Consider the following 20107-nt stretch of genomic DNA (forward strand, 5'->3'; position numbering starts at 1 on the left):
CCCGGCCTCGGACCCTTCTGGCGTCCCGCCCCGATCCCGTCCCGAGAGCGCACGAGGCTCTGCGCGCCGCCGGGACGCGCGCAGCAGTTGGGAACTGCCGTTTTCCGGGAGCCTCGGCGCTCGCGGGGGGCGGAGCCTCGGGGCGGGGCCTCGCCCAGCCAACGGCCAGCGGCGGAGAGAGAAGCTCGCCGGGGTGGGCGGAGCCGGCAGGGCCCCGCCCCGCCCCGCCCCGCCCCGCCCCGCCCCGCCCCGCCGCGCGCTCCTCCCGCGGGCGGGGGCGCTGGCGCTGGCGCTGGCGCGGGGGTTCCTGGCGGTTCGCGCCTGTGGCCCTGCGCCCCTCCGAACTCAGACGCTCGACAGCCCGGTTTTCTGTTCCAACCTCCGTGGGGAGGGGGCGAGGACCAACTTAGAGGGTTTCCCGAGACATCCCTGATTTCAAATATCCTGTCCGGTTGTCAGACGGAGCCCCTTTCCGTGCGCTTTGGAGAATAGCCCATGCGTTCGCTTCCTAAAGGGTCTCAGATTGAACTGAATAGAAGTGATGGAGGGTTCCCATGTTCAGGCTTGATCCACCACATTGTCTCTGGGGTCCGGAATGTCTGTTTGCGGGGCAGGGGGCAGCAGACATCGCCTTCCCAAGTCTTTGGGCTTGAGGAGGACTGGGCAGTGCCGAGGCCAGAGGCCAAGGACTTTGAGGGAGCTGGAGAGAGCAGGACGGAGGTGGGGGTAGGGTGGGCTCATCTTACCCAGTGAGACTGAGGCCCTGCCCACAGGTTTGGGGTGCCGTCAAGTCCTACTTCCTCCCCATCCACCCTGAAATCAAAGGATCTTTTTTAGCTTCTTCAAGAAAAATTCAGGCCTCAGTTTCTACAAAGCACCTTCTTGCCAGAAGGAGCAGGCAGACTACATCTCTCTCCCTATTTTAGACAGAGTCCTGGATAATCAGGTCCTTCCTCCCCACTCCGTCTTTCCTCCCCACTGAGATTCCAACTCTAGTGAGGAGATAAAGCAGTGACTGAAAAGAGAGGGGGTGAAAAGTCATTTCCTTTCAGTCTAACAGGTCCTAAGAGAAACCTGGAGGAAGTAGAATTAATAAACTGAAAGTGGTTGCCACCAATCCCTTGCATGCTTCCACCTCATCACCCCCCCCCATCATTGCTTTTAAATGCCTGAAGAACTTTTACAAAATGTAAAGTGAATTGGCTATTTCTTGAGGCAAACAAAAGGTGGCTCTAGAATTATACCATTTGTTAGTATATAAGTTCATTAAAATAAAAAGTTTATAATTGTTCTCATTGTCATTGATGACCCCAATCCAACTACTTTGCAGTAAACTCCTCCTGGCCCTCCCACCCAATCCATCTATGACTATTATTCTCAAAGAAAGTCATGGTAAATTGCAAGTCACTGTGCCCCCAAAGTGGGAGGGAAATCTGTTTTTAATTAGAGCTTGGACTTTATAAAGTAGCAAAAGCTTAGAGGGACTTAAAAATGCAGATGTGTGTTGTGATGGTCTGAAGGGGGGAGATACTGAAGAATCGAATCCATGGATATAAAGGAAGACAAGGTGGAGAATTCTTCCCTGTGGCCCATGACAACTAGGTTAAGGTGATCCCCAGCGGAAGCCAGAGCTGCTCTGCCCCACAGCAAAGAGGAGTCTCAGACTAGAGGGAAGTGCAGCTTGTCTCTGGTGGAAGTGGTAGTTATAGCAGTGCATCTAGAAGGGGCTCCCAGCTGTGCTGTGCTTTCACCTTCATTGGCTGTGTGTGTGTGTGTGTGTGTGTGTGTGTGTGTGTGTGTGTGAACCAAGCTTCATGGGGAGCTGGAGAGGGAGGCTGAGGTTTGATAAGGGGATATTCACACACTCAGATTCTTCTCTCAGAAAACCAATTTCAGATCACCTACCGATGGGCTCTGGGCTCGGTTATGTTAAATCCCAAATGAGAGTGTCCTTGAAAACCTTGGTAATTCTCGGAAAGGGACTGAAGCCTGGTGGGAGGGCTAACCAGGCATCAGTACTGGGTAAGCAAGCTTGGGATGGTGCAGAGGTGAGGCCGTAGAATGTGCAATGCCTCAGTCATACCGGGAGGACTTCAGAATGCCAGAAGCATTTGCAGTTGACTGTGATTCCCCTCTGAAGCCCTCTACCCAACCTCCTGGAGGAGCAGCATCTGCACAGGGACAGCTTTGTTTTTTGTTTTTGTTTTTTTATTAGCACACCCTTGGTATTAAAAGCAGAGAGCCAAACTCCAATGGTGCTTCCAGAAGGAAATCAGAAGCTATAAACTAGGAGCCAGGCCTCATGGAATCTTTTGAAGAGTCTGTATCTCGTCATTTCTGAATGTTTCTATTTTGGTCCACTTTCTTTCTCTGTAGTTAAACCCCTAAAACACAGCAAGAAAGTGAGGAGCAAGAAAACTGTGCTTCTTAAGCATTAGTCTTGAATAGAGCCAGATCCCTTTCAGAGAAATGAGAAAGATTGAACCCTTGGGGCTTGCTGTAGAAAGAAGTAGTGGCTTAGAGGGGTGTCGGCAGAAATGGGGTAGTCTGGGGGCTTTAAAGTACAGAAAGTCCCTGGGGATATCCCTGGGGGTAGACCTCATGGCCCAATAAGAAAAACCCAGGAACAGAGAATTTGCACAGACATCTGGCCAGTGCCAGGAGGGACAAAGGAAAGAAAGTGGGCCTGGCAAGTGAGAACCTGGATCACGGTGGAGCGTAGTTTAATCTCTCCTTTCTTTGATTTGTCCCATGAATTTGCGTATATACTGTCTGGCCACGCCAGCTAGACTGTTTGCCCCTCAGGAGCTGGGGCTCTGTCTTACTTTCTGTTCCTTATAGCACTTCGCTCAGGGCCTGGCACCCTAAGTTGAATTTTATTTAAAACCATTTGTCTTAGATGATATATTTGCAAACTCAAATCTTCCAAATCTCAGTTTATTTTTTTTTCTAATTCTAATGGGATTCTCTTAGACCCTCTGTAGGCTAAAGGAACTGATCTCACAGTGCTTGAAGCTTCCTTCCAGAATTCTCAGGAAATGGAGCTTGTTGGCTTAGTGAGCTAGTTCATTCTATTTAGAATTAACGTTGTCTAATTAGATATGTGTATGAACTCAGAGTGGGTGAAATGCTCTACAAATGGAAGATGGTATCATTTTCTGTACATCTTTGATTAGAATAGATTATTCTCTGCCAAACTCAGAAGGCCTAAAGCAAGGCAGGTTGCTGAAAGGGGAGGAAGTCCGAACAACAGACCCAGAGTTTTAACTAGGCGTTTAGTACTGGGCGCTCAGCATGGCAACAGGAAACTCGCCTTCTGAGTTGGGGCTGACGGGACCAGGCTTTGCCAAGGAGCACCCATTTCTCTCCCAGTCCATGCTTCAGCCAAGGCATGCTGTCTCGAAGCTGAACACCTGAGTGGGTGCTGACCCTGGACTCAGCCAACATTGGAGCCACCCAGCCTGGTTTCACTGATTCAGATTGTTCTTTTAGCAATAGCTTTGCCTCAGGGGGTCCATTAAGAACGATGCTTCCTAATTTAAGAAGCTCTGAGTGCTTTGCAGGTTTCAAAACAGAGGGACCTGTGCGCTTACCTTGGTAAACTGGAAAATGTCTCCCCCGCATGTCCTTGTCCCCCACGGGCCCTCCTTCTTTCTGCCATTGTAACCTCTGGCATAGAAGTCTTTCAAAGAATAAAAAACAAAAACAAAAACAAAAGTGAAAAGCTGTTGCTTCTCAATGTTTCCTAATGTCACACATGCACACATGTCGCATGCACACGCGTGCTCACACACGCACACACACACAAGATGTGATTTTGTGGTCTGCACTTGAAATGGGATTATATATTTATTTGAACATTCTTAACACTGCGCAGCAAAAAATTGCTCTGGCATTCATCTGGCCAGTACCCCAGAATGTGGAGTGCAGGGTTCCCTCTAGTCTTGTGACTCAGCCTGGAAACTACATTTTTTTGGCAGTTACTTTTTATAAGCAAACCCAGACAGCAATGTTTCAACATTTATCAGTTTATCAGCAATGCTGGGTGCAGACTGTACCAAAATTTCGTTTGTGGGGGTCTCTTTCTGAGTTAGCAGGATGCAGCTGAGCCAGGAAAAGCCCGTTCCAATGCATCATTTCCTCTCCGCCTCCACTGGGCTGGGTGACAGGCAGATCAAGTACGCAGCCTGTCTGGTACAACCCCCTTATTTTACAGATGAGAAAACTGAGGCCCAGAGAAGGACCACTCTCACTCAGTCCTATAACCCCTACACCTTGTCCTCCTGCCTTCATTTCTGATGCTTTCTGGCATGAATGACACCAACCTTGCCTCTCCCTGGCCCCACGCCCTACATTACTCTTCAGAATATTTTTGAGTGGGTGGCCTGTCACCCTCTCATATTACTTATCTCTTCCCTCCCCCAACCACCCCCCACCGCCCCCCTCCCACTATGAGTATGTTACACTGGCCCCGTCTGTGCCCTCCCATTCATCACAAACTCAGCATAGTCAGCTGTATCTCTTATCATCTTGCATCCACAAAATGGGCTGAAACAGGGTCAGGCTATAGAAATAGATCAGGGAAAATAAATGACAATTTACGACAGAATTGTATTGAGCAAGATCCTCTTCTATTCGAGACAACTTGGCCACTGTTTGGCTTGCCCCTTAATCAGGATACAAAAAAACTCAGGAAAAATATATATCAAAGGCGTATGAGCATCATTCAAACCTTCCCTAATCCATCGCCTTCATTTGAAAAGCCAGCATTTCATTAAAAACAGAACTGTTATGGGTGACACTTGACAGTACATTAATTTGTCGTGTGAATCTGTCACTTTGCAAACAATGCCTGGGATGTTCCCTGAATCCCTGGTTATAGCATGGCAGTCTAGAAGGAAGTCAGGGCTTAACTTTACAAATGAGGAAGCGGACACCCAGCAAGGGGAAAGGACTTGCCGAGGGCCACCTAACTAGTACTAAAGTCAATCAGAGAAGGACAAACATTATATGGTCTCATTCATTTGGGGAATATAAAAATAGTGAAAGGGAATAAAGGGGAAAGGAGAGAAAATGAGTGAAAATATCAGTGAGGGTGACAAAACATGAGAGACACCTAACTCTGGGAAACGAACAAGGGGTGGTGGAAGGGGAGGTGGGCGGGGGGTTTGAGGTGACTGGGTGACGGGCACTGGGGGGGGCACTTGGCGGGATGAGCACTGGGTGTTATGCTAAATGTTGGCAAACTGAACTCCAATAAAAAATAAAAAATAAAAATAAATTTTAAAAAAACTGGAATTAGAATGGAAGCCTCATGCCTCACCGTGGGGACCCTCCCCCACCTCCCCAAACCCACCCCCAACACGTCCTGATGGTAGAACTGGGATGTTGACAATGGAAAGGATCTTGGAAGTCTTCCTAACACTTCTAAATACAAAAAGGGTTGGACTGCCCACATGGAGAGAAAGCCAATTACCCTGAAGCATTTGTCATTACCTCCTGACAGCTGCCTGAATTAGAAGCCCAGGTCCCCAGACGTGAGACTCTCTTCCCCAGAAGCAGGCTCAACAAGCCTATGCACACCCATGGAATATGTGTTAACTTCCTTCCTGCTCATCAAGCTACTTGAGGGCAGGCACCAGGCATCCCAGCTTTGGTGTCACCCCCTCAGCCACCAGCTTTTATGCTTCGTCACCCAACAAGTGGTCACAGAAGCCCGCCAGTTGCTGGGTCAGTTGCCAGGACTCTTGAGATGTCGACAGAAAGATAAAGACCAGGAAACCGTTTCTAACACAGTTGGCCCAGAGCAAAGAGTAAATGCCAGAAATGGCCTGGAAGAGGCTATAAAAAGAGAATAAAACAGGATGATAATTTATGATGTACAGTAAAAAGATCTGGGGAAGCTGAGCAGCCAGTGAGATTTCATTTCCTTCTGCTTGGTGGCTCTTCAACCATGCTGAGCAGTGCCCCACCCACCCAGGCAGCCCCCTTGCATTTTGGAGAGCCACATCAAGGTAGGAAAGTCAGTGGCAGCCGTCTTTTGGGCCCCCTAGAGCCCTCACTGCACCAATGCTTCCCTCCAAAGGCATCTACCCTTCCAGGGCCCAGAGTCCCCAAACCCCTGACAATAAAAATCCGATTCCACTACAGACCCTCTTACACACGATAAAGCACTTTCCCACCCATTATCTCATTTGATCCTTACAGAAACTCTGTGAGGGTCTTCTCCAGAGATATGACTGGCTCAAGGTCACACAGCTAGTCAGTGGCAAATCCAAGACTTGGATGCAGGACTATCTATTTCAAGATCAAAGTCTTTCTCAAACCCAGACCCATTTCTGCTGCAGGGAGCAGAAGATTCTGAAATTCCAGGAATAAGTGAGGGCTCTAGGCCACTACCAGCCTCCTCCCCCACAGAAGGCCCCAAAGGCTGGAACCCAGGCCTAGGCCAGAGGAGACTCACTTTAACTGGGCCTTTGAGCTGCACGGTGGAAGGAGGCAGCTCCAGAGGGAAGCTGACAAATCTCCCAATGTCAGATATACCAGGCTTCACCCCACTCCCTTGATTGGGGTCATCTGCTGGTCCCTGGGTTTCTGGAGCTCGTGGGCTGCCCCTGCTCTGAGGGGCTCAGTTGGCTCGCTACCAGCACTTGTCAGGTACACCAAGAGACTAAGGCAGCCCCTTTCCCACTGAACTGCCAGGTGTGAATCATTCTTAGTGGTCTGCTGGGTGGGGAACACCTCCTGTCCTATGCCCCCTCCCACTCCCAATCTGCAAAGTTCAAAGACAAGGCAGGTAGCAATTAGTGAGAATGTCCCTATCACATCCTTCCAAGGGGGTTTGGAAAGCTGAATATGAGGAGGTTCCTGGAAGCCGAGAGAGCACCGCACATGCTCACATTCCAGGGATTATTTTCTTGGGGTGACTTGGGGACCCCCTTCCATCTTGATAGATGGGAAGGGGGCAAGAATACAAAGGGCCAGAGATGAGCACTCTGGGGCTGGAGTTGGTTCTACCACTGGTGTTGGTGTTGGTTCTACCACTAAGCCGCCACGTACCCTCAGACAGGTCACCTCTCTGAAACTCAGTTGCCTCTGCTTTCCTACCTCGAAGTGGCTGTGGAAAGCTCCAGTGAGAGCCTGGATACCACAGGACTTTATAAATCCTCAAGATCCTTGAGTTGTGACAGGCTGTAACTATTGCCGGCTGAGCAAAGAGGTTGCCATCAGGCATCACTCTCGAGGCCATTTCTGGTCCTATCCCCAGGCCCATTGGTGCCACCATGTCCCCACCACACCAGGGTCCAAAACATTCTCATATACCTTCCCACCCAAGGCAAGCCTAAAATTAGGGAAAGCAAAGTAACTCCATATCGGGCCAAGGTGGAGAATCTGAGGGTCACTGATCCAGAATATCCCCCTACAATGACCCCATTCCCCACCAGCATCTTTTCTTTTCACTCATCCATCCTCCCATGATCCCACAGGGGAAGGCGGGGGCCATCCACTCAGAGCACTGGACTCCACCCAGCTTATCCACCTCGAGCTCAAACTGTCCTGATCACTCACTTTCGAGAACTGGTGTCTGCACCATCACCCAGCATCCTCCACAAGGGTCTCTGCTTGAGGCTGCTCAGCCCAGCAGCTGGCCTGAAGCCCATCCCTGAATCCTTGAAGACCGTCTGACTACCAGGCTTGGCAGCAGCTGCCCCAAATCTCTCTCCAGTGGGATAATTTTTCTGAACCACTTCAAGAACTCCAGATTCTCCTACATGACTAGTCCCCTTTAGCCCAGCGAACCCTTGAATCTGTTGATGTTCAAGAGGACAATTCTTTGTCACCCAGAGTGCAGAATCTCAAAAGTGACTTTTCAGGGATACGGCTGCCACTGCCAGGGTCTTGAGCAATAACTTGTCCTTGCTCTCCAGCCACCCCAGTCCCTTCCTGCTGCACTCTTAAACATCCAGCCCTACCCTACTAGTCTCCAAAAGTGCTCCTCTTTCTTCTCTCTCACTCCATAACACCCCTGTCTCCCACAAGGCTTCCATTCCATGAGTGCATTGACACGAGCTACATAGCAGTACAAAGAAATCAAGTTTTAATCTACACAAGGAATCTGAGCACTGCAAGGACCTCCAGAGGGATTTAAAAAAAAAAAAACCTGGTGGTCTCTTTGGCTAAGCTCTGCCATGTTTAACCCAGCCTGCTAGCTTCTTCCTACTTCCTTTTCAAAAACATGATCAAGGACTCATGATGGAGAACCCACCCAGACCCACTTAGTCGCACCTCCGCAGAGGTGCCCTGTCCTAAACCATTTCTCATTGGTTTGGGTGTATTTTTCCAAACTCTCCCAAGGAAAAGGACAGACTGTGCCAGACTGCTGCCTGGCCCAGTTGCTCTAGCCAAGGCAGGTCCTCAGGTGTTTTCTGGGTACTTGTGGCACAGAGCATGCTTGGCTCAGGGGGCCCCCGGTCCCGATTGCTGTCCTCATGGAGCTTACAATCTGGTGAGGGACATGAGACACTAAGACATCCCTAAGAAAGACCTGGCTAGAAATGGTGCAGGATGCCCCTGCAAGGCCCAGCTGCAAAGCCTGCCTGCAGGGATTGAGCTCAGCAGCAGGTTGTCCCTCCTGAAAACCCTTCTCATTGGACCTAGGATACAAATGGGCTTTGGTCTAGGCCGGAGGGGTGTCATGGTCGGTTCCTAATTAGTGGGGCCTGAATAAATGAATCTTTTTCTTTTCATTGACAATGCAGATGAGGTGCTTAACTGAATGGAACTGTTCCCTAGACAAGGCTGTCTGGCTCTTTTCCTTCCAGAACCTACTTAGCCCCCTGCCCCTGCTTCTCTCAGCCTCCCTCTGTTTATGTTCAGCTTGACGTTTCTATCGACGTATTGATCTCTGCTAGCCGAGGAGCATTTCTGCTGAACATGCTCACTGCTCATTCTGGGGGCCAGAGGGCATAGCTGACTGAAGCTTCTCAAGTGCCAGGACTCCAGGGGCAGGCCTGATGGGGGTGCTGGGGAGAGTGACAGTGAGTTGGAGTGCGAGCCCGGGCACAGAGGAGCCTCTCTGGAGTTGGGATGGAGATCTTGATGGGAAGCGAGAAACAGCTATTTGGAGGGATGAAAGTGAGCAAATCTGTGGTCCCCCAAGGGGAAAGGAGTCACCATGTGGTACTGAGATACAGATTGACCTAGGAGTCTTTCTACCCCATTCCAGAACTGAAGGAACACATGTCTGCATTTGCCTAGGGAAGACTTTTTTGCTCCTTGCTCTTCTTTATCCATACTTAAGTGGAGGCTTAAAATAATATAAGAAAGTCCTTTAAAACCTGTTAAAAAAAAATGATGAAGGACTGAATGTAAGTTATGATTCCTTGTTGCCACCACCCAAGGCCCTGTGAAGTGAAGCTAGCCAAGCATGGCCTTGAGAGGGTAGTCTTCTCGCTGGCACCTGGCCAGTAAGTAGCTGCAGGCTCACAAAGTGGGCCCTTTGGGTGTCCAGACAAGGGACACTTGTCTCACTTCATGGTTCACAAAGCAGCTCCATAACAGTTCCCTCCTAACTGCCAGGATTCCCTCCTGGCCTCCATGTGGCAGACTTTGGAATCGTCCTGGCAGAGTTCTTGATTTTTGCACATACCCCAAACAGGCATTTAACCAAAGGCAACATTCTAGCTGATGGGTAGGGAGGAGGAGGGGGCGCAAAAGGTAGCTACTTCCTCATCTTTAACTTGTCTTTGGTCCCCTGAAATGTTTCCTCTCTCCTTTTTTTCCCACCTGCCCACATGGTCCTTGCCTCAACACCATCGTCTTTCCACTCAAGGGGGAATCAGCTGGCCCTGAGTGGGATGCTGTGAGCCACTCCTTGGTGATAAGAGTAACGTAATGAGACATTACATTAATTCTGGCATCCTGGAACATTCATGCACACAACCCGACAAGATATTGGCAGATTGCTTGTCAGGAAATGCATGTTCTCGTCTTAGTGGAGTGGGAAAAAGGCAAGGCCCAGGGCCCAGTTCCAGCTCTGCTGTGAGTGGGTGAGCAGTACATGCTGCATCCAAGCTTTGGTTTCCTCTGGGTTCTGTTCTAGAACTTTCCCAGAGTCCTCTTTGGCTCAGATATTCTAAGCTTTAAGAACACTGGGGACACATTCATCATGTTTTGAGTAAATTCCATGAAGAATCATGTAGTCAGAATCACCCACAGAGGCCCCACCTGGCCCCCAAGTGGGGGGAGGGGACAGAAAGAAATCTGAGTCTGTCTAGCCTGCATTTCCTCTCCATTAGAGCCCTGCACCATCACCTGCACGCAGCTCTGATTGAGAGCCAGGTCTGAAGCCGGACGCATCTGATCACCCTCTGCTTCCTAGTGGCCTCCATCCCTGGCCTTGTAGAACGAGCCGGGCTTCCTCCACACACTGGCGTCCATTGGGCACATTGTAACACATGGTCCCCTTGTCCCTTCTCCATGTGAAACGTCCTCAGGATAACCTGATCCAACCACATGGAACATGGCACGTGTTGAAGCCACAAGATCCAGGTGTTTATTTTCTCTGAACACTCAAGTTCTTAGTGGGTAAAACTGCTCAAGAGCCCAAGGGCCTCTCATCAGCAAGGCGGCAGGAAAGCCAGCCATCCCATTCTTCATCCCACTGGCTGCCCCACCTGGACCCATGTGCCCCAGCCCTGACTCACCAACACCATCCCACATCCGCAAGACAAGCCCTTTTTGGACATGAACAATGTCAGCACAGAGGTGACCAGTACTAAGACTTCTGCGGAGGACAAACCTGTAAACAATTAAAAATGAGAGAATGTGGTAGGATTTCTCAGTGGGGAGCAGAGTGTTCTGTAGCCACACAGAGGCCGGTGGGTTCAGGGAAGAGCACGTGGGAAGATGATGCTTGAGCTGAGAGGAGCGGTGGGATGCCAAGTGTGGGCCTCATGGACGGGCTTCACAAAAGGTGGGGTCTGTCCAGGAGCCTCAGCAGAGAGCCCCAGCAGGGGCAGGAGCATCAGAAGAGGCTGGAAAGAGTGCATCCACTCTGGCCAGGGAGACGGGCCCAGGCCTTGAACTGAGCACGGGGTAGCAGACAAGCAGTGACCAGGTGGGAAGTCACGTGGTGGATCAGCTGGACAAGAGCCGATCCTGCCTGGGGAGGTGGCAGGGCTTCACGCGATGCCTCGTGGAGCTGTCCTCTGGCCCAAGAGTGGCCTGGATGGAGTATCAGCCACAAAGCCGGAGAGGCCAGAACACACACTTTCGCACTTTCGTTGATGTTCAGAGGGCTGCCCCCCTCTCCCTGTGGGCCCTTCTTTCTTCCCAGCGACCCTGATGTCGCCATGGCAACAAAGCTCAGACTGGGGCTGCTGGGGACCAGCTTGTAAGGTAGGGTGGTGGGAGGGGCTGGTGAGCTCAGGTGGAAAACATTCCCCACCCGGAGGTGCTACGTGCACACCTGGGGAGGGATTACACATGACAAGGTGAATCTGCCTGGGGTGAGGGTGGGGGTGATGGCTAAAGGAGTGAGCTTCTGGTGGAGGGGTAGAAATGACAATCACCCACAAGAGTGAGTAGTTACATGGGGCTTCCTCCCCTGCTCTTCATCCTCAGTGACACCAGGTTTAAGAGCACTGATCACTCACCCCAAGGCCAGCTGTGCACACAGTCCCCAAGCCCCAGCCTGACCCCATGAGTGACGCAAGTTGAGCTCCGCCTCTGCAAGGAGGGCAGAGTTCCAAACCTTTTCCAGCAGTCCCCAGAGTGTCATGGACCGTCCCTCTCAGCAGGGGTGATGAACATCATTCTGACCTCCCTAGCCGCATCCCCACCGCATCTGAGGTGCCACGGCATACATGGGCAGCAAATAGTCAGGGTCTTCTTGAAGTTCTTCTGAGGAATGACTTGGGACAGATGCGGGAGGGCTGGGTACTCTGGGACCTGATGTGGCCCTGAGCTGCGGCCAGGGGTGCAGGCTTGGGAGAAGAGCTGCCCTGTACCACCAGTGCTGATCCATGAAGGTGGCCGGCAGCCATGTGGCAGCTTCCCCACCCTGGGGAGGAGTGTGATGGGGTAAGGGAGAGGGCTAGATGGGACTTGTGGGATACAGTGATGTATGCAGGTTTATCTGTGGCTGAAAGGCACCGAGAAGGCCTTGGGGCCTGGTCCCTGGCCCTGAGGTAGGATCAGCGGAAGAGCCCTCCTTCCTGTTCACAACCCCACTGTGATTTTTCCTCAGGCTCCCTAGCCATGCATTTGAAGAGTTCTTTGGTCACCCCCAGTCGGCCAGCCCAGGGCACGCTGTCTCCCCTCACCGCAGGACCACTGCTGACACCGGGCTCCCGCTCCCTCATCATCTCCCCCTTGTGTCAGCTGTCCATTACCCCACCTCTACCTCTTCCTTCTAATGATCCTTTTCAGTTTTGACTCCCATTGCTCAACCCCTCAGGCTTCCAGGTCAACCTTCTGAGAAGCCGAATCCATCAAACCCTATGTCATCTCTCCTCTTCAGGCTATTATCTCAAGCTGGCCGACCTCGATCGGCTGCCCATAGGCTGGGACCAGGCATGGTACAGAGAACTCTGGCTCTCCCTCTGGGGTAAGACGGTCATCTTTTGAAGGAATCATGAGCCTGGAGCAGCTGCAACTGGCATGTCTGTCAAAATTTCATGAACTGAGCACCTAACACATGCAGGGAATTATTCTAGGCCTCCAGGACACCATGAGGTCAGAGGCCCGGCCTGGCCACTACCATTTTTTCTGCCAGCACACCGCCCTCTGGAGCCCAGCAGACTCTTCTCTAAGAAATAGGAGATGGGGGTGTCTGTAGAACTCAGAATCGTGTGAGGGACCTAGCAGAGCCCCAAGAACTCTTCCTGCCCCTGCTGTTCATTGCAGACCAGGAAACGGACGTGCAGAGAAGTGGCATATCCAATGATTCCTGGTTGAGGTGCCGGCACGGCCTCTGTCTATCTTCATTTTGGGGAAATGTCCATCATGTTTCTCCCTTGACTCGGAGAAAGAGAAGTCCTGATTCCCTGGTTCTGCAATTCTTCTGCTCATGCACCTTCTCCCTTTCTCCCACACCACCCCCCTCCTGCCTCCTCAGACTGCACCCAGCTTCAACCAACATCTGTGGGCTTGGGGAGGAGGATGCACTGGAGATCTTACGGCTGAGGAGCCCAGGGCCAGCCCTTGGCCCTCTGAAAAGCCACATGGGCTACCTCCCTAATGCTTCAGACTCCTCTGCTGTCGGCTCTGTGGCCTTCTGTCACCACGTGTTGATAAGTGAGTTTGAACTCTAAGGGAAGTTTGCTAAAACAGGACACCGCTGCCCTGATGCCTACCATAGATGACCTGTGTGAGAGCCTGGGCTTCCTGGCCCTTGGGCCACATGGGATGCAAGCAGGTTCACATCCAGGGGAGTCCAATCACTCCTTTCTAACCCCCAAATCTGCCTTCAGCCTAGCAGATTCCCTCCACATTGCTGCCTTTTGGCTTCCATTCCAAGTCTTCTTACTTTTTGTGCTCTGCTCCTTAAAGTTGCCCCTGTCCTTACCCTGAGACAGAAGTGTGTGTCTCTTGCCCCCCATCCACCCTCCCACTGTAAGCACCTCCCATTCTCCTTGCTACCCTGATCCAGCCTCACTCACTCTCCCCAGGATGGACCAATAGGGTGAGACAAAGAAAGACCAAGACAGGACCTGACTGCCCATCCAGCCAGCAGCAGGGAGGCCCAGGTCTGGATTTCCAGCCTGGACTGCAGATCAGCATCCTAGAGACCCTTCTTAGAAACTCCTGTGCCTGGGCCGCCCCCCAGGAAGCTTGGTCAGTAAGTCTGGGACGCGGCCACGTTGAGCTTGCCTGTCCAAGCAGGAAGCCCCCCTCTCATCCCACTGGCAGTCTCCAAAGGGCAAAATTGAGAGAGAGAGAGAGAGAGAGAGAGAGAGAGAGAGAGAGAAGCAGAGAGAAATTGCATTAGGGAACAGTTGCCTCTAATTGTTACCAAACTTTTGCAAACCAAGAAACAACAAAGAAGGGAAAGCAGTAGATAATTAAGTACATAATTGTACACACCACTCGTTAATTAAGCTTTTACTCCTGGAACCTGCCAGAATCTGCTTATAAGGTGATAGCGAGAGGGAATGTGGCATATGGCAAGCCATCTGCAATACGAATGCTTTGTCAATGGAAACTTCCCTGCCCCACAAAAAGAATGAGATGCTAAATGCAGTTTTCCAGAGCAAAGCCATTTATCTTCATTCTGTGCAGAAAACGGGTTGACAGTACTGAGTACAGATGAAAGAGCGCCACAACGAGCCGAGGGGCTCCATCTGTGATGGTGGTGGTGCCCCAGCCACACACACCAGGCCCCCGCTGCTGGGCGGCCCCGGCCGGCAGTGTTCTGGGGACCCCTTGGGTGGCTTAGCTGCTGGGAGGCAGTTCCTTCAGGACACAGGAAGCGCAGAAGAGGGGTGGCACAGCCAGGGGCTATGATCAGCTCCTCTCTGAAATGCTCCCCTTCTGCGTGTGCAGGGAGTCAGACCTGTGGAAGGTCTTGAGAAAAGTGAGTGAAGACAGAGGGAGAGTTGACTGTCCCCTGTGTGTCGGCCAACAGCCCCCTGTTGGCCATCCCACCTTTGGAGCTTCTGGGACTTGAAGGTCCGTAACCTGTTCAAGCCCACTTCCTCAGCTGTAAAGTGGAGATAAATAATCTATCTTGGCTGCTGCCCTGGGCTGATGAAAGACCTGGTAGGATGATGCAGAAATGATACCCAACACTGGGAGGTTAACATCTGAATGGAACTATTATTGTTCCATTGTGAACTCACACCTCCGCTTTTGGCCAGCCTTGTCCTGCAACCGGGCTCACAGCAGGCAAGCCCAGAGGGAGGGACTCTGCCCCGGGTACCCCAGGCAGTGGTGCCTGCAGTTCCCTTCATCCTAAGGGCCTTTCCAGTTCTGTTCCCTGCATTCTAAGAATCTTTTCAGTTCTGCTCCCATGTTCTAAGAATCTTACAGCTGTTGGAAAGGGGGCTCCCTTTCCTCCAGAAATGAGAAAGGGGGTCAATGGGGACACAGCAGGTCTGGGAACGTGGACACAGGCATGGCCCTACCAGGCTCCCGGACTGCATCTCCATCTCTGCTGCTCCTCAAACTGGGTCACCACCCCAGGGGAGAGGGGGCTGCCTTGGCCCTGTCAGTGGAGTCACATAGTACAAAGCATGGTGACTAATGTGTGTGGAAGTTCCCCTTCCCCCCATGGACTTCCTAGTCTAGAACTGCCCTCTGCCTGGACTTTGGCCGGGACCCCAGCTGTTCACTTCTAGACTCTAAGGTGGGGGCACCTATTGCACTCATCAATGCCCTCTTTCTCTCCACAAGTATTCCAAGAAATCGCTTGTTGTACTGTGGAGACGTGGCTACCTGGCTTTGGGGCTCCTTATGTCCCCCAGCGACTTGCCTCTTCTGCAGATCCCACTGCTGTGTGCTCCGTGGTGGCTTGCTCTCCCTCACCCAAGCCTGACCAGGCCCTTCCACCAGGGCTTAACCCTTCTGCACAGGCAGCCCCTGGGAGGCCCCCCGTTCCTGTCACACAAGAAGGACTCTGTACAGACCTGAGTCTGCTCCCTGGCAAGCAGGGCCATGGCTGGTTGTCATAGCTGCTGCCGGTCCTCATGATTCAACAGAAGATAGTCTCTGAGTGTCTGCGTAAGCCTTTCCTGTGGACCAGCACCCAGACATAGAGCCTCCTATGGCTTCCTCCCAAAACCCCAAAGGGTGGGCAGCCGGGGGCGAGGGGCATGGGGAGCCCTGGGTGCCGGCTGGACTCTGCCCCATGCCCTGGCCAGGGCCCTCCTTCCTTTAATGCTAACCATGTTCGTTCCAGAAAAGACAGAGGGAGTACTCTTCACACTCAACACTTCACATCTCAATGGTTTTATTAGTCTCCACCTTTTATCAATCAGGCCACTGAGGCTATCCAATCCCCAGCATCATCACAGAGAGATTTCTTAGCTAGAAGGAACCACCGAGATGATGGGGTCCACTCCCCACTCATTTTACAGATGAGGAGAATCAGGCCTTCAGGGCAGGAGGGACTTGTGGTAGGTCACTCCCTGCCTCAGGACCTCAGCCCCAGCAATGCCTTGAGCCCAAGCAGATGGAGCCACGACTCTGGGAGGGAGCTGGCAGGAGAGGAAGCACCACTTTCTGGCCATCCCTGGGAAGGTGGCTTACCAGGACAGAACTGATCCCCAGGGCTGGCCAAATGGCCACTGTATTTCTAAGAACAGACCCGTTTTTTTACATTGCTAAGGGCCAGAGCTCCCTTGGGACATACTGTTTCTGACCAGCTGGGATGTGGGAGAGAAAAGGGAGAAAAAAGGTGGAATCCGGGCTTGGTGTCAGGTGGGAGGTGGGAAGCGGAGACCAGAGAGAAGAGCCAAAAGCGAGGCTCCCCTTCGGGCCCAGCCCTTAAAAAGGAACCGAGGAGAAGGCCCCACAGGCCTGCGCTCTGCTCTGAGCTGGCTACACTCTGCAGCACAGCTTCCTTCTCCGGGGTCTGCCCAGCTGTGGGCTGGCACAGAATTAGCGCAGATCCTGGGCCTCGAAGCCCCCAGGGCTTCACAGGAGGACCACAGGGCTCCAGAGGCCCCTCCTAGGAAAGCACATTTGCCTCGGAACCTTGGCATCTCTGGGCTGGAGGGGTGGAGGAGAGGAGCACTCCTTTGCAGGCTTTAAAGCCAGTGGAGTGGTTGGAGAGGAAAAGGAAAAATGAGGTGGGGGGGGTGGGCAGGGGCGGCTTTCTGGGACCCTCCTTCCTCCTGCCACCTCACCCCTGCAGACAGTTTTTGATGCCCTCCGCAGAGGAAGGGAGTGCCTGATAAGGGCTTGAGATGACAAACAGCACAGAATTGCCACTGGCCTGCCCAGCACTCCCACAATCCCCCCATTCTGCACACAGTTCCCCCAGAAACCTCTCTCCAGTCGGCTTGTGACCGGCCCTGGCACCCCCCAGGAGGCTCAGACAGCCTGCCAACAACCCATTTTGAGCTACCCCGCAGGTGCAGCTATGGGGCCACCTCTCAGAGAGCTGGCTCTCACCCAGATGCTCCAGGCAGCCAGGCACCTCTTCCCGGGGCCAGCACTCATGCTGGCAGGAGGGCATGACGTTGGTCTCTTTGGAGCACCTGCCCACTGCTCTGGGCCATGCATCAGGCCCTCAGCTACCCCCTACCCAGGCTTCTCCTTTTGGACGGTCTCTGAGGTCTCACAAGCCGGACCTGATGGGGTGAGGAGTTCTATCCCTGACAGGGCCCCCCCGGAAGTCCCCCACTTTTGCTTTTGCCCAGGAGTTAGGGTAGGCCAGGGAGGGGGGAGGGCCAGAACCTTCCCTTCAGGATCTCAATTATGTACCACCCACCTGGCCAGCCCTTCCTGGCTTCCTCCCACTCCTACCCTATGCCCATGGCTTCTCTCTCAAGCCTACGCCAGAAAAAAAAGAAACTGGCAGTTCTGCGACCCCCTTGGGTCCCCAAACCCTGCAGACCTGATGCTGGCCACAGCCTGGCTTCCATCCCCTGGTTCTCTGTCCCTCCCACTGTGACCCGTTACCACTTGCTTCCTCCCTGTCTGCCTTCCCTCTGCTCAAGCTGCAGGGTACATGCCAGGCTGCCATGCTGTCTCGTTGCCCCTTCTCACTGGGGTGAGGCTCCCACACCCTCAGGAAGTCTGTTTGGGACCTCCCTCCTCCTTTGCGGCTGCTTATAATGGAAAATCTGGACAGGTAGGAGGGAGAAGAGAAGGAATGGGTAGAGGCAGAGGAGGTGACTCTTAAACGATGCTGCTGTTGGGAAGAAACTTCTCAGGTAAAGTTGGGAGATCACGTTCTCCAGGAGCAAACATGCTTGCCCAACCCCTGGACGAGGGAGATGAATGGCCTATGAGACGTCGAGTTAATCTCCGAGGATCTTGCTCAGGGATAATATGAATTGGTTGTCCTGGGTGTAGTAATCAAGTGGACGGCTCTCCAGTACAAATGCTTGCATTCTTTCTTTGTTAGGAGGAGCACGGTTTAAAAGAAGAGCTCTCAGATGTCCCTTCTTTGTCTTCATGCATGAAGGGAATATAATTTGGTGTCTTTGGCAGATCCCTTAGAATGATGCACATGGGGATGACAGTCCCGTCACCTGCTCTCCTGTGGCTTTTTACCTGATCTGTACTCTTTGGGCATCTTTAGAAAAAATGTCCAGAAAGGGACCCCAGAAAGTTATCCCACGCATCCACTCACCTCTGGTTAGACCCCCAGGAGTCCCAGACAAAGAATAATCTTGTGCTCACATATTCTCCACAGCACAGACCCCTTTGCTCCTAACCCTCCCTCCCTGGCTGTCTTGGACTTGGAGGGTAGCTCTCCAGCCATTCGTCTGTCCCTCCCACAGTGCAGAACCCCTAGGTGCCCAGCGTTCAGCCCACTATCACTGAAGAGGGACAGGGTCTGGAAACTCCCAGAGAGTCCCACCCAGACAAATTTCATTTTTGAAAGTGAAGGTGATATTCCAATATATCCTTAAACGGGCTTGATCTTTTTAAAGCCTTGGTGTGAGTGATTTCACAGAGGCTGTAGTTTTCGTTTCTGCTCTCAAATGCATGGTGACTGATGGAGGGCACCGTCCTATGCTTGTGGGAATGGAAAGGTGCTGCTAGGTCAGGGTCATGGACAGGGCCAGCCACGGTCCAGATATTCCCCATGCCGTCACCAGGACCTGGGACTAGGTTACCAGCCTTAGAAAAAGGGACCTTAAATGGCTGGTGGCTTGGAAGGGACAGGTTTGGGATACTGGTTCATAGGCTGTAACCTCATGAGCAATCAGGTTCTAAAAACCCGAAGGCCAATTCTTTCCTTACATGAGAACAATAACCATCATGAGGAATGCAGTCTCCCATTTGCCCATCAGTGCATTCTTCCTGTAGATGAGTTGACAACCTGGGACAGCGAATCCGAACCAGAGGCTTGGGGCAGAAATCAGATTGGAGAGGAGGCCGTGAGAGCTGCATTTGTGGGGTTCCCTACTGAGAAAATGCTGGCCCCAATGCTGCTGCAAAAGGGCTTCAACCACCAGGCAGAGGGAGGCCTGTGGCCAGGGTAGCATTGTTTGTCCAATCTGCCCATCATCTGAGCCTCCTCCTTATGCCTGGGGTCCCCTCGTAGGATAAGCAGAAAGGTTGCCTCACTTTAGCAGAAATGCCAACCAGTAGATACTCATTTTTCCATACTCCTCTGCAGCCTGGCTGCACAGAGCCCCAGGCCCCAGCGTGTTTAAGCAGGAGGCTGCAGATGGGAAAGTTCTCCATCCGGGCAACAGTGGTGGCCCGGCCACAGCCAGTTTCCAACGCCAGCTATTCTTCCAAGAGCTTTCAGCATCTGCCCAGCATCCAGGCCTTTCTATCTGCTGTGCAAACTGCAAGGGCCAGGACCTCAGCGTGTCAGTGGTGTCCTCTGGACCAGCTCTGCATCCAAATTTCACACACTGCTCCTGGTGGATTGCCTCCAGGCAGAACTGTTTGGCCCTTGCAGAGTTTGAGCTTCCTGGTGTCTTTAATAAATTCCATTTCTGCTCATATCCACCAGCGTCATTCTCTGTGACCTGCAAATAGGAACCCTACCTCGTAGATGACCCCTTGGCACTGTCACCTGTCACCTGTCCAGAGTCACACAGCTGGTGGCGCACCGTGGACAAGTCCTGAGCTCTCACTGCTGTCCTGCTGTCCCCACTGTCTACCTGGGGAGCCGTGAATGGGAATGTCGCGCTAGTGTAAAAGAGGGACCCATCCCTGCCAGGCGTGGTGGCCAAAACAGGCTTCTTGGAGACACTGGGCTAGAAGGGTGAGTAAACTAATGGGTGGGGAGAATGGGGGTGGTTTTCTGGGGAAGAGACGTCGTACGGAGCCTGGCCCTTTGGGCAGTAGAATTAGGAATGTTCTCAGGTTCCGGGGACACAGCCCCTGTGCCCCTGTGTCACCCCCCCCCCCACTCCAGCCTCTGGCTCTGAGGTGACAGCAATAGAAAACAGAAAAATGAGCACTTGGCATC

General features: G+C 52.4%; 1 long non-coding RNA gene across 2 annotated transcripts in view; it reads left to right on the forward strand.

Moving 5' to 3' along the window:
* Window positions 1-312: 312 nt before the first annotated feature.
* LOC144317666 (uncharacterized) overlaps window positions 313-20107 on the forward strand; it is a 37612-nt gene continuing 17817 nt past the window's right edge. Inside the window, exon 1 of one of the 2 annotated variants that reach the window (XR_013383686.1) lies at window positions 313-19900. This is a non-coding gene — a long non-coding RNA (uncharacterized LOC144317666). The remainder of the gene's footprint in view (window positions 19901-20107) is intronic. The other variant, XR_013383687.1, reaches the window with a different exon arrangement.

Source organism: Canis aureus, chromosome 7, assembly GCF_053574225.1.
Source record: "Canis aureus isolate CA01 chromosome 7, VMU_Caureus_v.1.0, whole genome shotgun sequence".
Classification (NCBI taxonomy): Eukaryota; Metazoa; Chordata; class Mammalia; order Carnivora; family Canidae; genus Canis; species Canis aureus.